Consider the following 15,490-nt stretch of genomic DNA (forward strand, 5'->3'; position numbering starts at 1 on the left):
CTCTAAATTCCTAAATAGAAGAAGACAAAGCAAAAAGAAAGAAAAAGAAAAAGAAAGGCGACATGGAATTGCTCTAGATTGATGAAGTTGGTTTGATTCTGTCGAAAAGAACTCTAAATTCCCAAATAGAAGAAGACAAAGCACAAATTGGCTGAAGCAGAGAGTGAACCTGCTCTGCTCCTCTCATTTGTTGAATCACTGCTCACAATATTCACCCACGAATTATGGAAAGAGAATGGCAGAGTCTGAATTACAAGGATCAAAACAACGCCTACATAATATCACCAATAAAGTGTTTGGTTACCTTTTGAATCTTTTATACTTTGCACAAATCCGGTGGAAGGAGGAGGAGATCGAAAATTTTGATGGGATGGGGTAAGAGAATGGGATGTATCAAAGTAGAGAGAGAAAGAAAATAGTGTAACTGATTAGCGTATTTAGTGGCTTATGGCTAGGAGGTAACCAAAATTAAATATTTTGCTATAAACCTTAAAAGGTATCTATAGAATATAATTTTTTTAAATGGTATTTATTTAAAATAAATAAGGTGTTAACCTTTGCTATAGGAGGTAAAAATTCCTATTTATTATAAATAAATACCCTTTTAAAAAATTATCTCCTATAGCTACCTTTTAATTTTTATAGCCAAATATTTATTTATGGTCACTTCCTACCTTTAAGTCATTAAATACGCTGTGGTTTATTTTCTCTCTCCTTCTCTCCTCCTTTTTCTTTCCTCTTTCTTCTCTTTTTCCCTCCGTTTTTTCCTCCCCTGCTTTTAGAAACCCTAGCAGGGACTGTGTTCCGCCAACGACAGATCCGGCCGGCGACCACTTTCCCCCTTCCTTGTTGTGTCACCCCTAACCCCCTCCTCCGGCCGACGACTTCTTTGGTACAATTGTGTTACACATTCTAAATTTTTCTTAGATTTTACATTGATTGTTCATGTTTGCCTTGTGAGATCTGAAGAAGTTCTGTCTCTTGTTTTCGTTTGATCCTTTAAATTGGTGCTTCTTCAACAACTGTCTTCATTTAATCGACGGCGACGCCCCACATGACGGCGGCCTGGATATTGGTGGATTGGGGACGGAGTTTGGGGCTGAGGAACTTGAAGAGTCTGTTACCTTTTTTTTCATTGTATTTCAATGTATCTCGCTGTATTCCATGTATTTCATTGTATTCACTGCCTTTTTTTCCATTATATTTCAATGTATCTCGCTGTATTTCATGTATTTCATTGTATTCACTGTCTCGATGTATTCCATGAATGTATTCATATGTTTTTTAATTAATATAATTTATTTATTCAGATGTATATATGTATTCAAATGTATCTGCAATATGTATTCATATATTTTTGCATACCTCATGTATTCAATGTATTTTTATGTATTTAATTGTATTCAATGTAATTATATAATTTCAATATATAAATCAATTTGTAAAGGTACCACTAAAAAATATTTTAGTAAAGATACCACAAAAAAAAAAAAGATGATGGATACGGTAGCAAAAATACATCGAATACAGTCTAAAACAGCTGAAAATATAGCTATACGAAGTAATTTAGTAAATGGTAAATATAGCAAGCTAATAATCACTAAAACATAGTGGTTTCTGAAAATTTCTCATTATTATTTTCAACATGAATTATGTATACATATGAGAAAACATATAAATTATAAATGCCCCTAAATAAGATCATTCCACTAACCTCTACAGGTGTTTGAATATTCATTTAGTACATAAAGCTTCAATCACTCGGATTCGTCGTTCGCATTTTCAAACCGACGAAGTATGGATTCACTAACTCTAGATCTTAGATTTGCCGTTCACGACAGGTGAAACATTTAAACTAAGGGATTTTAAGGCAAGGGAAGGACTAAGGAGAATATTCTTGTCCTTCAAAACGAATAGTGGAAATACCTAATTGGTCACAAGAAAGAGCTCAAGTGCAATTTGACATTCCAATTACAATGAAGATAATAGGATGGTACAAAGTCATGTCGGGGTTGGTGTATGGTCCTCTCAATATTGTAAATTGGGGCCTAACCCAAAAGAGAGCTCATTTCGAAAGAATCTCAGCTAAAGGACGGAGGGAGATGTTGGATTGAGTTGATGTTTATTTGGGCCTTATAACAATTAGCCTCGTACAATTATTAATAGTATTGATGCAATCTGTCCAGTATCTTCTTATAAACTTAGAAAAACAAGTCAAGTCAAGTCAAGACACGTGGCCTCTATTTGTATTTACTTTTAAAAAAATAGAAGTTTTCTTCTCCTATCCCCCCCACTTTTTTAACTTTTTTGTTTTTTGCATAATTAACAAGAGAAGAGGAGGACATTAAAGTTCAAACATGTGAACTGTACACTTTGGGACAAATCTCTCAATAACTCAAAGAAACGTTTCAGAAATCAAGAATATGAGTTAGTAACACTTTAAAATCAATTAATGTAAAACAGTACTGTTATTAAATTGGTGAGTCCAAATTGGCCATCATATGAGATTCTCATCGTTAAGAACTGTTATTAAATGCCAAGAACTAGATTATCGAAGCCAACCGTTGCGATGTGATTATGAAGTAAGCAGTTGAGTTATCATTATCAAAGCCAGCACTTCCTTCGGCCAAAATTATAAATTATTTCTAAACCCCTGTCATTACGCGTAATGTTGTTTTCCTAAGTTTAGTCAATTTAACTAATTAACTCCTTTCTATATTATATGACTTTAAAGTTTCGAACATCCTTTAACAAAGACATTTAATAACCTTGACTTTAGAATATATACCTAAAATATCATTTATCTACTCCTGAAACTTATCACGTATTGATATTATACTTTGAAGTAGTAAGGTTAAGTCTTTTTCAAAAATGATATACATAACTTCTTGCTCTTTGAAACGGGAATTTTTTTAAAAACAATTCAAGAAAAAATGACTACCATCTGGAACTGAAAGGAGTAAATAACAATAAATGGATTATAGTATAAACAAAACTCATCGCGTAGATACGAATTTATCCCTTCTGTTCCCTCTTGCTTGACCCCCGGGTGGAGGCAGTGGCGAATCAATATGGTTATTTGTGAGTGCTCAAGCACCCATTATCTTTACATAGGCAATTATAAAAATATTTAGAATATTTGAGTGGCGCATTTTCTAAGCCATATTATCTCAATATGGTGAAAAGAAAGAAGCCATGTGAAGCCTAAAATGATGGTGGAGCTTTTGTCCACTTGAATTTTTCTAATTTGTACAATTTACAAGCCTAGATCTCCACTTTGATTTTCCCACTTGCATTCTTCCCTGTCGACTAAATCATCTTCTGATGATCAGTTGCGATAAGAAAAAAATATATTTTAAAAATGACAAGATAATTTTTTAGGTCATAAGAAATCCAAAGTCATAGGTTATTGTACTGTGGACTATGTATACCTTATTGGTAGGGTACGGTTGGTGAGAAACAAAATGTCTAATCTTGCATAAACTTCTATATGTTGCCAATCATCCATCCCTTCAAAGTCTATATCAACCCTTTAACACTTGACCAAATTCACGTTATAATTTCACCGAATAGTACTACAGGAAAAAATATTTGTCATCTCCATTTGTATGCCCAGAGGCGAAGCCCAATATCAAGTTTATGGATTCTGGACTCTAATCCTTTTAATTTATTGAGTTTTAAATTAATAATTTGTAGATATTTAATAAATTTCTTAAGATAAATACAACATTTCAATCAAAGCTACTGGATTTAGCCGAACTCTTAATCGGCACTCTGGCTCCCACGTATGTCAATACAACTTATTATCGCACACAAAAATTATTTAGATAGAAATTTGTTTACCTCATAAATACGAGTAATAATTAAATTTGATTTATGGTTTTAAAGATATGTGATTTAGTTCAATACTACTTAATAACCAAGAAAACTAGAGTGTAGATGAAGGAAATAAGTAGAATCAAACCAGTATGTAAGCCAGTCTCGACCTCAAGCCAAGGTGACCTCGAGGTGAATCAAGAACATTAAAGCAAGAATAATAAAGTTAAAAGACAATTCTGATGAACAATGAGCGAGAAAGTAAGAGAGTATATTCTTTGCCAATGACTGATCATCGTTACAAATGATTGGGGTCCTCTTTATATAATAGGGGAACCCTAAATATGGTACATTTCTATTTACAGTAAAGAATCTTATTGGGACAACTGTCCAACCGCCTAGTACGGATTCGTACAAATCTATTCCGAAATTTACGCCACGATCTTGAGGACATGGCAGGAATCTTGCTCATTCTGTTACAAATCCATAACGACATTATCTCGAGGCTGGTCATATTAGGCTGATGTTCCTCGAACACTTAGTTCTTCGAACCTCGTACTCCGTCTTCAGGCTCGAACTTGGTCCATAGTGAGTCTATACCTCGACGCGAGCCTTTTGTTCCTCGATATGACCCTTCGAGCCACAAAATCGGGGGAACCTGATTTCACCGTATACAGATAGTCCCGCGTTTCTTAGAGTAAAATGATAAGAAACGATTTGAACGTCGATTTTCTGGAGTCTCTGATGATGATGCCATTCCCTTGACGTAGGCGCTCGAAGTGACCGAACTGTCCCGTCGGTTCACTTTCCCAAAATATTAAATGTGTGCCAGTAATGGTCGGCCACTAGCGCCGCAGAACCGTCGCCACTTATCTATAAATACGTGATTCCCTTTTTGAATTAAGAACTTTATTTCTTTATTGCATTCTCTCTGATCCCTTCTTCTCTTCATCTCGTTCTCTCACCTCCTACTTCCGCCGCCCTTTAAGTGCCGGAAAACGCCAAGCTCCGCCACCTTCCATATCTTTTAACTTAAAATTATGGCAAAAACCTCTAAAATAGTTCCTAAAAAAGGGAAGGCTTCTTATTCCTCTTCCCGGCCGGCTAAACTTGTGACGCCGACCCTTCACGAGATCATTCCCGGCCCATGTGTGATAAAGAAAAATTTTAACATCGAAAATCTCTCCAATATCCCAGGCCGATGGCGAACATGTATCTCGATACATTAGTTGAGAGAATTGACTAGGATTGGATTTTTGAGTAAACGACATTGGAATCGGGATTCAAAGGTTCCAGCAGGTTCGTATGATGATTTCGGACTTGGGCGTATGCCCGGATCGAATTTTGGGTGACCCGGGAGCATTTTGGCACCTAGTGTGGAAGTTAGCATTTTGGAAGAAATTTCATAAGTTTGGGTTGAAGTGCATTTTAGTGTTATCGACATCCATTTGGGATTACGAGTCTGGGAGTAGCTCCGCATGGTGATTCTGGAGTTGGGAGCGCGATCGGTAGTGAATTCGGATGTCCGGAGAGCATTTTGGAGCCATTTGGCTAAGGATAGGAATTTGAAGGTATTCGAGAGGTTTGACCGGAGGTGGACTTTTTGATATCGGGGTCGGAATCTGATTCTGAAAGTTGGAGTAGGTCCGTAATGTCGAATGTGACTCGTGCACAAAATTTGAAGTCAATCAGACGTGATTTGATAGGTTTAAATATCGAAAGTAGAAGTTTGAAATTCTAAAGTTCATAAAGTTTGGATTGGAGGTCGATTCGTGGTTTAAGCGTTGTTTGACATGATTTGAGGCCTCGAGCAAGTCTGTAATGTGTTTTGGGACTGGTTGGTATGATTGGTTGGGGTCCCGGGGGCCTCGGGTGGATTCCGAGTGGTTAACGGATCGAAAATGGAATTTTTGGAAGGCTGAAGTTGGTGGTTGCTGGTGTAACCGCACCTACGAGAATAGGGCTGCAGGTGCGGAGCCGCAGAAGCGGCCCAATAGCCGCAGATCCGGATTTGGCAAAAGAAAGCTGGGAGCGCAGATGCGGTCGTTTGGCCGCAGAAGCGGGACCGCATCTGCGGGAATAGAAGCGCAGAAGCGGAAAAGGGGAGCTTGGAGGAAACCGCAGAAGCGGTGGATTGGCTCTCACTTGTGGAACCGCAGAAGCGGTCAAGGGACCGCAGGTGCGAAAAGTGCTGGAGGCAGAGATGTGTTTTAAAAATCGGGATTTGGCCATTTCCTCTCATATTTTCTTGGCTTCGGTGATTTTTGGAAGAGCTTCAAGTGGGATTTTTCATCATCAACGACAAGGTAAGCTAATCCCACCTATCTTGAGTTAAATACATCGATTATGTATGGATTTTAGCATGTAAATTGGTAGAAATTTGGGGTTTTGGTAGAAAGACCTAGAAATTTATATTCTTGGAATTTGACCGCGATTTTGGGTATGGAATTTGGAGAAAATTATATATATGAGTTCGTGAGGCTATGGGTAAACTTATTTTTCGAAAATTTTCGGAATCCGGGCACGTGGGCCCGAGGGCGATTTTGTCAACTTTTCGATCGGGGTTAGAAATTGTTATAAATTGGATTAATATGAGTAGTTTATCGTATATTAATGAATTTTCATAATCATTGGCTAGTTTTGGAGTGTTTAGCATCGATTCAAGTCTTCGGAAGGGCATGGAATGCCGGTTATGGATCTCCGGAGCGAGGTGAGTCTCCTTTCTAACCTTGTAAGAGGGAATTGTCCCCCTAGGTAAATTAATTGGTTATGTGCTCCTATTTTTGGGGGCTATGTATGCACGAGGTGACGAGTGTCCGTGCGTAGCTACTATTATGTTATTGTCCGGGTAGTCTAGGACCCAAAAGCATGCTGTACTTGGAATACTTGTAATGTTATTGACAGTATGAATTGCTTAAATCCTATCGAATTTGGTAAATGAATTTCTAAAAAGGATTAAACCTCATTTTCTTAAATAGTTAAAAGAGAATTTGGCTTTTATTTGGATAAATGTTCACCGATAAACTCTTAATTTGCTGTTTGGGCATGTATTTCTGTGTGTACCTGCGTCGCATGTATGATACGCGAGCAGGGTGATTGTTTATTTAAAATTTGACCGCGTCGCATGGGTGATTCGCGAGCGGGGTAATAGATGCATCTATGGTTCATGCCGCTCGACCCTCGGCAGTGCACATTTTACATTTATGTTGGATCGGGCCGTACAACCTCGGCATGAGTTGCGCATGCTTGTATTGCTTACCTTTAGATTTATTGATATTGCTATCTGCTCTCCCGACTTGAGATAGTTGTTAATTAATGGATTATGAATCCGGAGACTTTAAATAAAAAGGAACTTTCATCTGTTTAGGGACTCATTTGAACCTACTGTTGTTCTTAATAAATCCGTGAGTTATCGCATTTATAATACTATTACTGGACCTTTAGTAAGTGTCGAAGTTGCCATCTCGTCTCTACTTCTTGGCTTACTAGGCATAGCAGCATGGGTGATACTGGGACTAGGTGAGCTGCAGTACTCGAGGCGACCCGCAGCTAGTGTAGTCTCTTTCAGTGTATTGTATTTACTTTCTGTCCAATTTGTATTCCGGACGGATGTTGTACTTTATTCGATTTTTCTTAGAAATTGCTCATGTACTTGTGACACCGGGTTCTGGGATGGTTATGGAGTATTTTGTATTAATTGCTTATTATTTAATTTGACTTGAAGCAATTATCTACTTAAATTGGTAAATTTGAAGAAAAGTCATAGTTTTCAAGAGTATTAAAATGAGAATTTAATTAAGCATTTTGGGTTGCCTTGCCTGACAGTGGTGTCCGGCGCCATCACGACCTTTAGTGGAATTTGGGTAGTGACATTTCCACACTTACGCTTATCTATGCTGGTATTGGAGATGTCTCTGAAATGAGGCCAGCCCCGCCCGGGGAAGAGACCGAGTCCCCGATTCCAATATCGGGGAAAGATAACAAGAGAAAAAGGGCTTTGGAGCCCGAAAACTCCCAGGATGAGAGGGCCCCTACTCGGAAGCCAATGAGGAAACTTATTCTTGTGGATGTAGATTCGGCCCTCCAACTTCTGGACGATGAAGAAAATGAGGGCAAAGAATCGGCGCTGGTGCACTGAACTAGGAAACAGGTCGAGGCCGCCAAGCCCTCCGAACTAGAGACCTTGTCTCGTGGTGAGGGAACTCCGAAGAAAGACTCGGGCAAAGACCTCGAGACCCCTGAGGTCGAGATCGTTCCCCCGCCTTCAACAAGTACACCGGAGGGGACAAGTGTCGAGAACCCCAAAGCTAATCAGAGCGCCCCGAGTGAGGAGCTCAGGTCCATCACAGTAGGTCAGTCCCCTTCTCTACCATCTTACACCGATGAGGCGATAAAGGACGCTCGAGCTCTACGAACGCCCGAACCGAGCAAGGTCCTTGAAGAAGATCCTTTTTGGGATTGTTTCACTAAAGTCGATGATGCCACCGACCTTAATAACACATCCACCCTCTTCGAAGAGGCTCATCGTCTCTTTTCTCGGGTAAGCACTAACATTTATTTGTTGTAATTTTTTCTCCTTCTCTTGACTGATATCTCTTTGTTTTTTGTGTAGGCCATCATCAAGTTCAGGGCCGAGCTGTGCCAATGTGAGGCCGAGCTCAGGAAGTCTTCGGATAAGGAGAAGGCCCTGAGGCTCCTTTGTAGCCAAAAAAAGGAGGAGCTCAAGGACCTCCGGGCTGATTTAGCCAAAGTTCGCGAAAACGAGACCGAGCTAGACAAGCAAGTAATCGTGATTTTGAAAGAGTATGGTCTTCTTGGCCATACTGTGGAGGCTAACACTTCAATGTCTCAGCTGCAGCAAAACTTGGAGGTGATCGAGCAGCTCTGAGGTGAGGTCGATCAGGTTAAGGCTGACTTCCACCGATGGAAGGAGAACATGGATCGACTTGCTGCTGATAAAGAGGCTGCTCTAGCCCAACTGGCCTCGGCTGAGACTCAGCTCCGAGGTATTAAAGTGAAAAATCTAGCCCAGGACAAGAAGATCGGGGAACTCGAGGCCAAACTTGTTGAAGCCGAGGCTGAAGTTGCTGAAGCCAGGGCCGAAGTGGAGAGGACGAAGGCCACGGCTGATAAAACTATCGCCGTGTACTTAAGGGATGCTGAGGCTGTTCAAGCAGAGTTAAGGGAGGTTTCTGACAGGAAAAACGGAGTAATTATCTAGCCAGTTCCAATCCCGGAGAGAGACCCTCGAAGAAATCCATGCCCGAGGGTTCGACCTGACTAAAGAGATAGCCCAAGCAAAGGCGCTAGAAACCGATGCCAGGTTTCTCGTCTCTTCCGATGACGAAGATGTTGTTAGTGGTTCTAAGAGCGGGGGAGATGAAGATGGAGTCCCCGAGGAGGAGGTTCCCGAGGGTGCAACTCCCAAAGTAGATTAGGCTCTTAGTGTTTTATTTTTGTTTCTTTGTTTTTGTGTAAGGCCCCTCGTGGGTATTGTAAATACCCTTTATAAATATAAAGAATTCCTTTTTCTTCATCTCCGATTTGTATTGAATTCTGCTTGTCTTCATTTTGTGAAAAATTCTGATGTTGTAATTTTAATGGCCAAGTGAGCACTGGCTCGGACTCAAAATAGAACAACCCTTAGGTTTTTGGCGATCAATGGGCGATCTTTTGAACTTATAATAGAATACCTCTTAAGGTTTTTGTTAATCCTCGAGCTATGCTTAAGTTGATTTGATGTGAGCTCGGGATGACGGGACTCTTGAGTCTGAGTTGAGTGAGAGTAAGGTCTCGAACTCTACGTGCTTCGGCCCTTAGGATTTTGTATATTGGCCCTTAGACTCTTTTAGGTTGGAGCTTATGCTCTACTATATCGGCCCTTAGGCTCTTTAAGTTGGGCCAATTCGGCCTCTAAAGCGGCTATAATTTTTTCCTTTTTTTGAGTAAAAGACTTAGTGAAAATTTCTTTATGCCTTAGCATGTATTTTTTGTACCCGTTAGGTTTTTTGAAGGTTCGATCGATCGAAACCTTATTTGTAATTCGTTTGTGTCACGATAACCGAATACCTCTTGAGGCTTTTCGAAGGTTGATGTTATCGAAGCCTTTAAACTGTTCGAGGGATGATTTTATTGAAGCCCCTTTTTACTTGCTTTTGCCAAGGGTAACCTAAATTAATCGGTCTTTCAAAGTATTTGAAGGCCTTTAGTTTGTAGAGGAAGTCGGACGTCTTCGAGTCGCGTTATTTCGGCCGTAGCCTTTATATGACCGTAGTCTTTAATTTGGCCATAGCCTTTGGGAATGTCTCTTGGACTTGTTTCCCGATAACCTTTCGAACTTGTTCGAAAGGTTAGTCCCTGAGTATAATGCCTTGGCCTTTACGTCAAGGGGATGCCTCTTTGAGGTCTTATGAATTCGAGTTTGGATGACTCGAATGTGTCAACTGTTGATGACAGTCCCCGAGTATTCGAGGTGTATTCGTGCTTTGGCCCTTGAGCCGTTTGTCGCAAGATTACAAGTATGATATTCGTATAGTAGCAAATTTCTTTGAAACACAAAGTGTTTTGATATAGAAAGAATGCTTCTCTGAATAATTGATACACGCGTACATGTTTTGCCATTGGGGCTCGACTATTTTACACGGACACGATTCATCTGACCGTTTGGCCCATTACAAAGTTTTCCTATCGAGTCCCTCTTTGGAGTGAAGTATTTTCCTCAAAAATATCATCTCCGAGGGTGATGCCCCCCAGTATTCGAGGTTGATTGAAAAGAAGCCTTGGATACTGTTGATTTCTCCTTAGTTAGCACATAGTTGTTGCCTCGTTAAAAACCTCGCCGGTAAAACCCATTTGGGACAAAATCCGATCTAAGCGAAAAAGAGTGCAACGCGTGCTTTAAAACCTAAGGTCTTCGTGTAAAAAGGTTCTTTTAATGTCCTCGATCGAACACCTACAATGAGTTAGTTTTAAATTCAATTGAACAAAAGGAGAAAGTCATACCTTAGCAGTAGTATCGTTTGAGTAGTGATACATTCCAATTGTTCGGTAGTTGTTCGCCTCCCATCGTGCCAAGTTTGTAAGATCCTTTACCGATAACTCCAATGACTCGGTAAGGTCCTTCCCAATTCGGTCCCAGTTTCCCTTCATTCGGGTCTCGAGTATTGAGGATGACCTTCCGTAACTAAGTCCCCGATTCCAAAGTGTCGAAGGTTAGTCCTTCTATTATAATATCTCTCTATTCTTTGTTTCTGCGCCGCCATTTGAACAAGTGCCTCTTCCCGCTTTTCATCTAATAGATCGAGGCTAGTATTCATAGCCTCGTGATTTGACTCCTCCGATGCATGTCGAAACTTGGCGCTGGTTTTTCCGACCTCGACCGGGATTAAGGCCTCGGAGCCATATACTAAAGAGAACGGAGTAGCCCCCGTGCTGGACTTCGATGTCGTTCGATATGCCCAAAGGACCTCGAGTAGAACTTCTCTGTATTTCCCCTTTGCATCGTCCAACCTTTTCTTTAGGTTTTGAATGATAGTTTTGTTTGTTGACTCGGCCTGTCCGTTCCTGGTTGGATGGTACGGTGTTGATAAGATCCTCTTTATTTTGTGTGCTTCGAGGAACTCCGTTACCTTGTTGCCAACAAATTGCTTTCCATTGTCACATACAATCTTGGCAGGTATCCCGAACCGACATATGATGTGGTCCCAGATGAAGTCAATAACTTCCTTTTCTCTGACCTTCTCGAAGGCCAGTGCTTCCACCCATTCAGAAAAATAATCAGTCATAAACAAAATGAATTTAGCTTTACCTGGGACCGTTGGTAGAGGGCCGACTATGTCCATTCCCCATTTCATGAAGGGCCACGGGGATAGAACTGAGTGTAGTTGCTCTCCGGGCTGGTGAATCATTAGAGCGAACCTTTGACATTTATCATACTTTTTAACAAACTCCTTAGTTTCTTCTTCCATGCTATCCGAATAATACCTTGCTCTAATGATTTTGCGAACTAAAGACTCGGCGCCGGAGTGATTCCCACAAGTGCCTTCGTAGATTTCCCGTAGAACATAATCGATATCCCCTGGTCCTAAACATACCGCCAATGGTCCATTGAAAGTCCTCCTGTACAATGTTCCATCTTCATCCAATGTGAACCTAGCAGCCTTGGTTCGTAGAGCCCTTGACTCTTTATGATCCGATGGGAGCTGTCCGTTTTTCAAATAATCGATATACTTATTCCTCCAATCCCAAGTCAAACTCGTAGAATTTATCTCGGCATGACCCTCTTCGACCACAAATCTCTATAAATGGACGACAGTCCCCGGAATAATATCATCTTCTTTTACTGATGACCTCAAGTTGGTAAGTGCATCGGCCTCACTGTTTTTCTCTCGAGGCACATGATCTAGGGTCCATTCCTTGAAGCGATGTAGGGTTACCTGTAGCTTATCCAAGTATCTTTGCATCCTATCCTCTCGAACTTCGAAATTTTTGTTTACTTGGTTCACTACCAACAGAGAATCGCACTTGGCTTCAATGACTTCAGCCCCCAAGCTTTTATCTAGCTCGAGACCTGCAATCATGGCCTCATACTCAGCCTCGTTATTAGTCAACCTAGAAGTTTTGATAGATTGTCTAATAATATTACCTGTTGGTGGCTTCAAAACAATGCCAAGCCCGAACCCCTTCACATTCGAGGCTCCGTCCGTGAAAAGGGTCCATACCCCCAATGATGTACCCGATTTTAGCAGAAGTTCTTTCTCCACTTCGGGTACGAGGGTCGGCGTAAAATCGGCCACGAAGTCAGCTAAGATTTGAGACTTGATGGCCATTCGAGGTTGATATTCGATACCGTACCCGCCAAGTTCGACAGCCCATTTGGCCAACCGGCCCGATAGTTCGGGCTTATGCAAAATATTCCGAAGGGGATAACTGGTCAACACACATATGGGATGACACTGAAAATATTGCTTTAACTTTCTAGATGCACTTATTAATGCAAGTGCCAATTTTTCTAAGTGTGTATATCTAGTTTCAGCATCACCTAGAGTTCGACTTACATAATAAACAGGGAATTGCGTACCTTGCTCTTCTCGAACCAATACCCCACTTACCGCTATCTCGGACACTGCCAAATATAAGTAAAGCTTTTCGTCTACCTTCGGAGTGTGAAGCAGAGGTGGGCTAGATAAATATCGCTTTAAATCCTCCAATGCTTGCTGGCATTCCGAGGTCCACACGAAATCCTTTTTTCTTTTCGAGCAAGGAAAAGAATCTGTGGCTTCGATCCGATGACCTCGAAATAAATCAACCCAAGGCAGCTATTCATCCTGTTAACCTTTGTACGGCTTTCACTCTATCTACGATAGTGATATCCTCGATGGCATTGATCTTGCCGGGGTTGATTTCGATCCCTCGATTTGATACCATGAATCTGAGGAACCTTCCCGAACCGACCCCGAAGGCACATTTCTCTAGGTTAAGCTTCATGTTGTACTCCCTCAAGAATTTGAATGTTTCCAGCAAGTGAGTTAAATGGTCCTCTGCGCGCAGGGACTTAACCAACATATCGTCAATGGAAACTTCCATTGATTTACCTATCCGTTTCTCAAACATTCTGTTAACTAAGCGTTGGTATGTTGCTCCAGCATTTTTTAGCCCGAAGGGCATTACATTGTAACAGTATGTTCCGACCTTAGTGATAAATGAGGTTTTTTTCCTTGTCCTCCGAATTCATCTGGATTTGATTATACCCGGAGTAGGCGTCGAGAAAGGTTAGTATCTCGTGGCCGCTCGTGGCATCGATCATGCCATCGATGTTAGGCAATGGAAAAGAGTCTTTAGGCCATGCTTTGTTCAAATCCTTATAATCTACGCACATTCTAAGTTTGTTTCCCTTTTTAGGAACTACAACTACATTGGCTAACCATTCAGGGTATTTTACCTCCCGAATAGACCCTATTTTAAGAAGTTTGGTTACCTCATCCTTTATGAATTCATGCTTCACCTCGGACTGGGGCCTCCGTTTTTGCTTTACGGGTTTGAATCTGGGGTCGAGGCTTAGCCAGTGTGTTGTTATTTCCGGTGGGATCCCTGTCATGTCTAAATGGGACCAAGCAAAACAATCCATATTATCAATAAGAAATTAAATGAGTTTTTTCCTGAGTTCGGGATTTAACCCCGTACCTAGGTATACCTTTCTATCGGGCATGTATTCGATCAATATGACCTGCTCCAGTTCCTCGACCGTCGACTTGGTTGCATCGGACTCTTCGGGGAACGACGAAAGTTCGAGGAGTAAGGAGATCCTTTTCTTTGTCTTCGATTACTTGCTGCTCCGATTCAGTCGAGGCTGGGGGAGGTGATTGCTATTTAGCCGTCTGCTTATCTTTGGTGCTTGACTTTTTCGAGGTCGAAGGCACTAGTACCGGTATCACCTCTTCGACTGCAAACATCTGTTTTGCAGCGTGTTGTTCTCCGTAAACTGTTTTCGCGCCATCCACTGTTGGGAATTTCATCATCTGATGAAGGGTTGAAGGTACTGCCCTAATGTTGTGTATCCATGGTCTCCCGTGAAGTGCATTATACCTCATGTCGCCTTCGATGACATGGAATTTTGTATCTTGGATGGTCCCGGCCACGTTCACTGGTAGGATTATCTCCCCTATGTTGTTTCGCTTGCCATGTTGAAGCCATTTAGGACTCGGGATGCTGGTACAATTTGGTCCTGAAGGCTGAGCTTCTCTACTGTCGCGCCCCCTTTTTCCTCCGCGGAAATCGGGTTTGTGACATTTGGGGAGGACAACTCATTCCTTTTGGAAATTGGTTTTGATTTAAAGAGTCGCCACCTAATGATTAGGGTGCATTAGGACACCAAGGAGGCTTGATTTGAGTAACCAGAGATAGGGTGAGGGCTTGAAATTATTCTAAGGGGAAGGTGTTAGGCACCCCTCAGAATCCACTAGTGTGGTTCCCGGCCAGACTATTATTGTGAATTTGGGTACAATTAGCATATAGACAAATAAGGCTCAAATAAGAGGGGATTTTTTATCACATAAAGGTTTGAAAGTAAACAAGGTTTGAAATAACAATTAGAAAAGCTGATTTTAAAAAAAAATAGTTTAAAATACTGGAAAGAAAGAATAAAGGGAGGGAGGTCCTAGGTTTATTAATAATATGGATCACCCCACACAATGCCCGGTAATCACTCCTCAATGAGGGGCTACACGTGATATTATCGCGTGGTCATCATATCCATATCTACCCTTCCCACCCCGTTAAGGTATTAAGCGCGGAATGGTCTCGCTTACCTATTGCATGCTACTATCCGTCCCAATCCTATCAGTCCCGGGGCATTTAGGACTACTAATCCTAAGGGAGTAGGGATGTTAGGCTTATTTGTGGTTTTAAAGGCAAAAATTATAAGGCGACATACAAAACATGTATAGCAAGTTGGGGAAAAGCACATAACACGCAAAGGCTCAGAAATATCCCCATTAACAAAGAAACACATTTTTAGCATGACTTACACATACTAGTTAAGGTATGATTAAGCATTAAACATGCGATAACTTAAAGGTTGAGGCAGACTGATTTGTTACATAATTCAGATAAGAAGCCCGAATCAGGCCTACCTGCTGGTTGTAGCTATTAACAGAAATGGATTTAATTTTACCCT

This window comes from Nicotiana attenuata, chromosome 11, assembly GCF_001879085.1.
Source record: "Nicotiana attenuata strain UT chromosome 11, NIATTr2, whole genome shotgun sequence".
NCBI lineage: Eukaryota > Viridiplantae > Streptophyta > Magnoliopsida > Solanales > Solanaceae > Nicotiana > Nicotiana attenuata.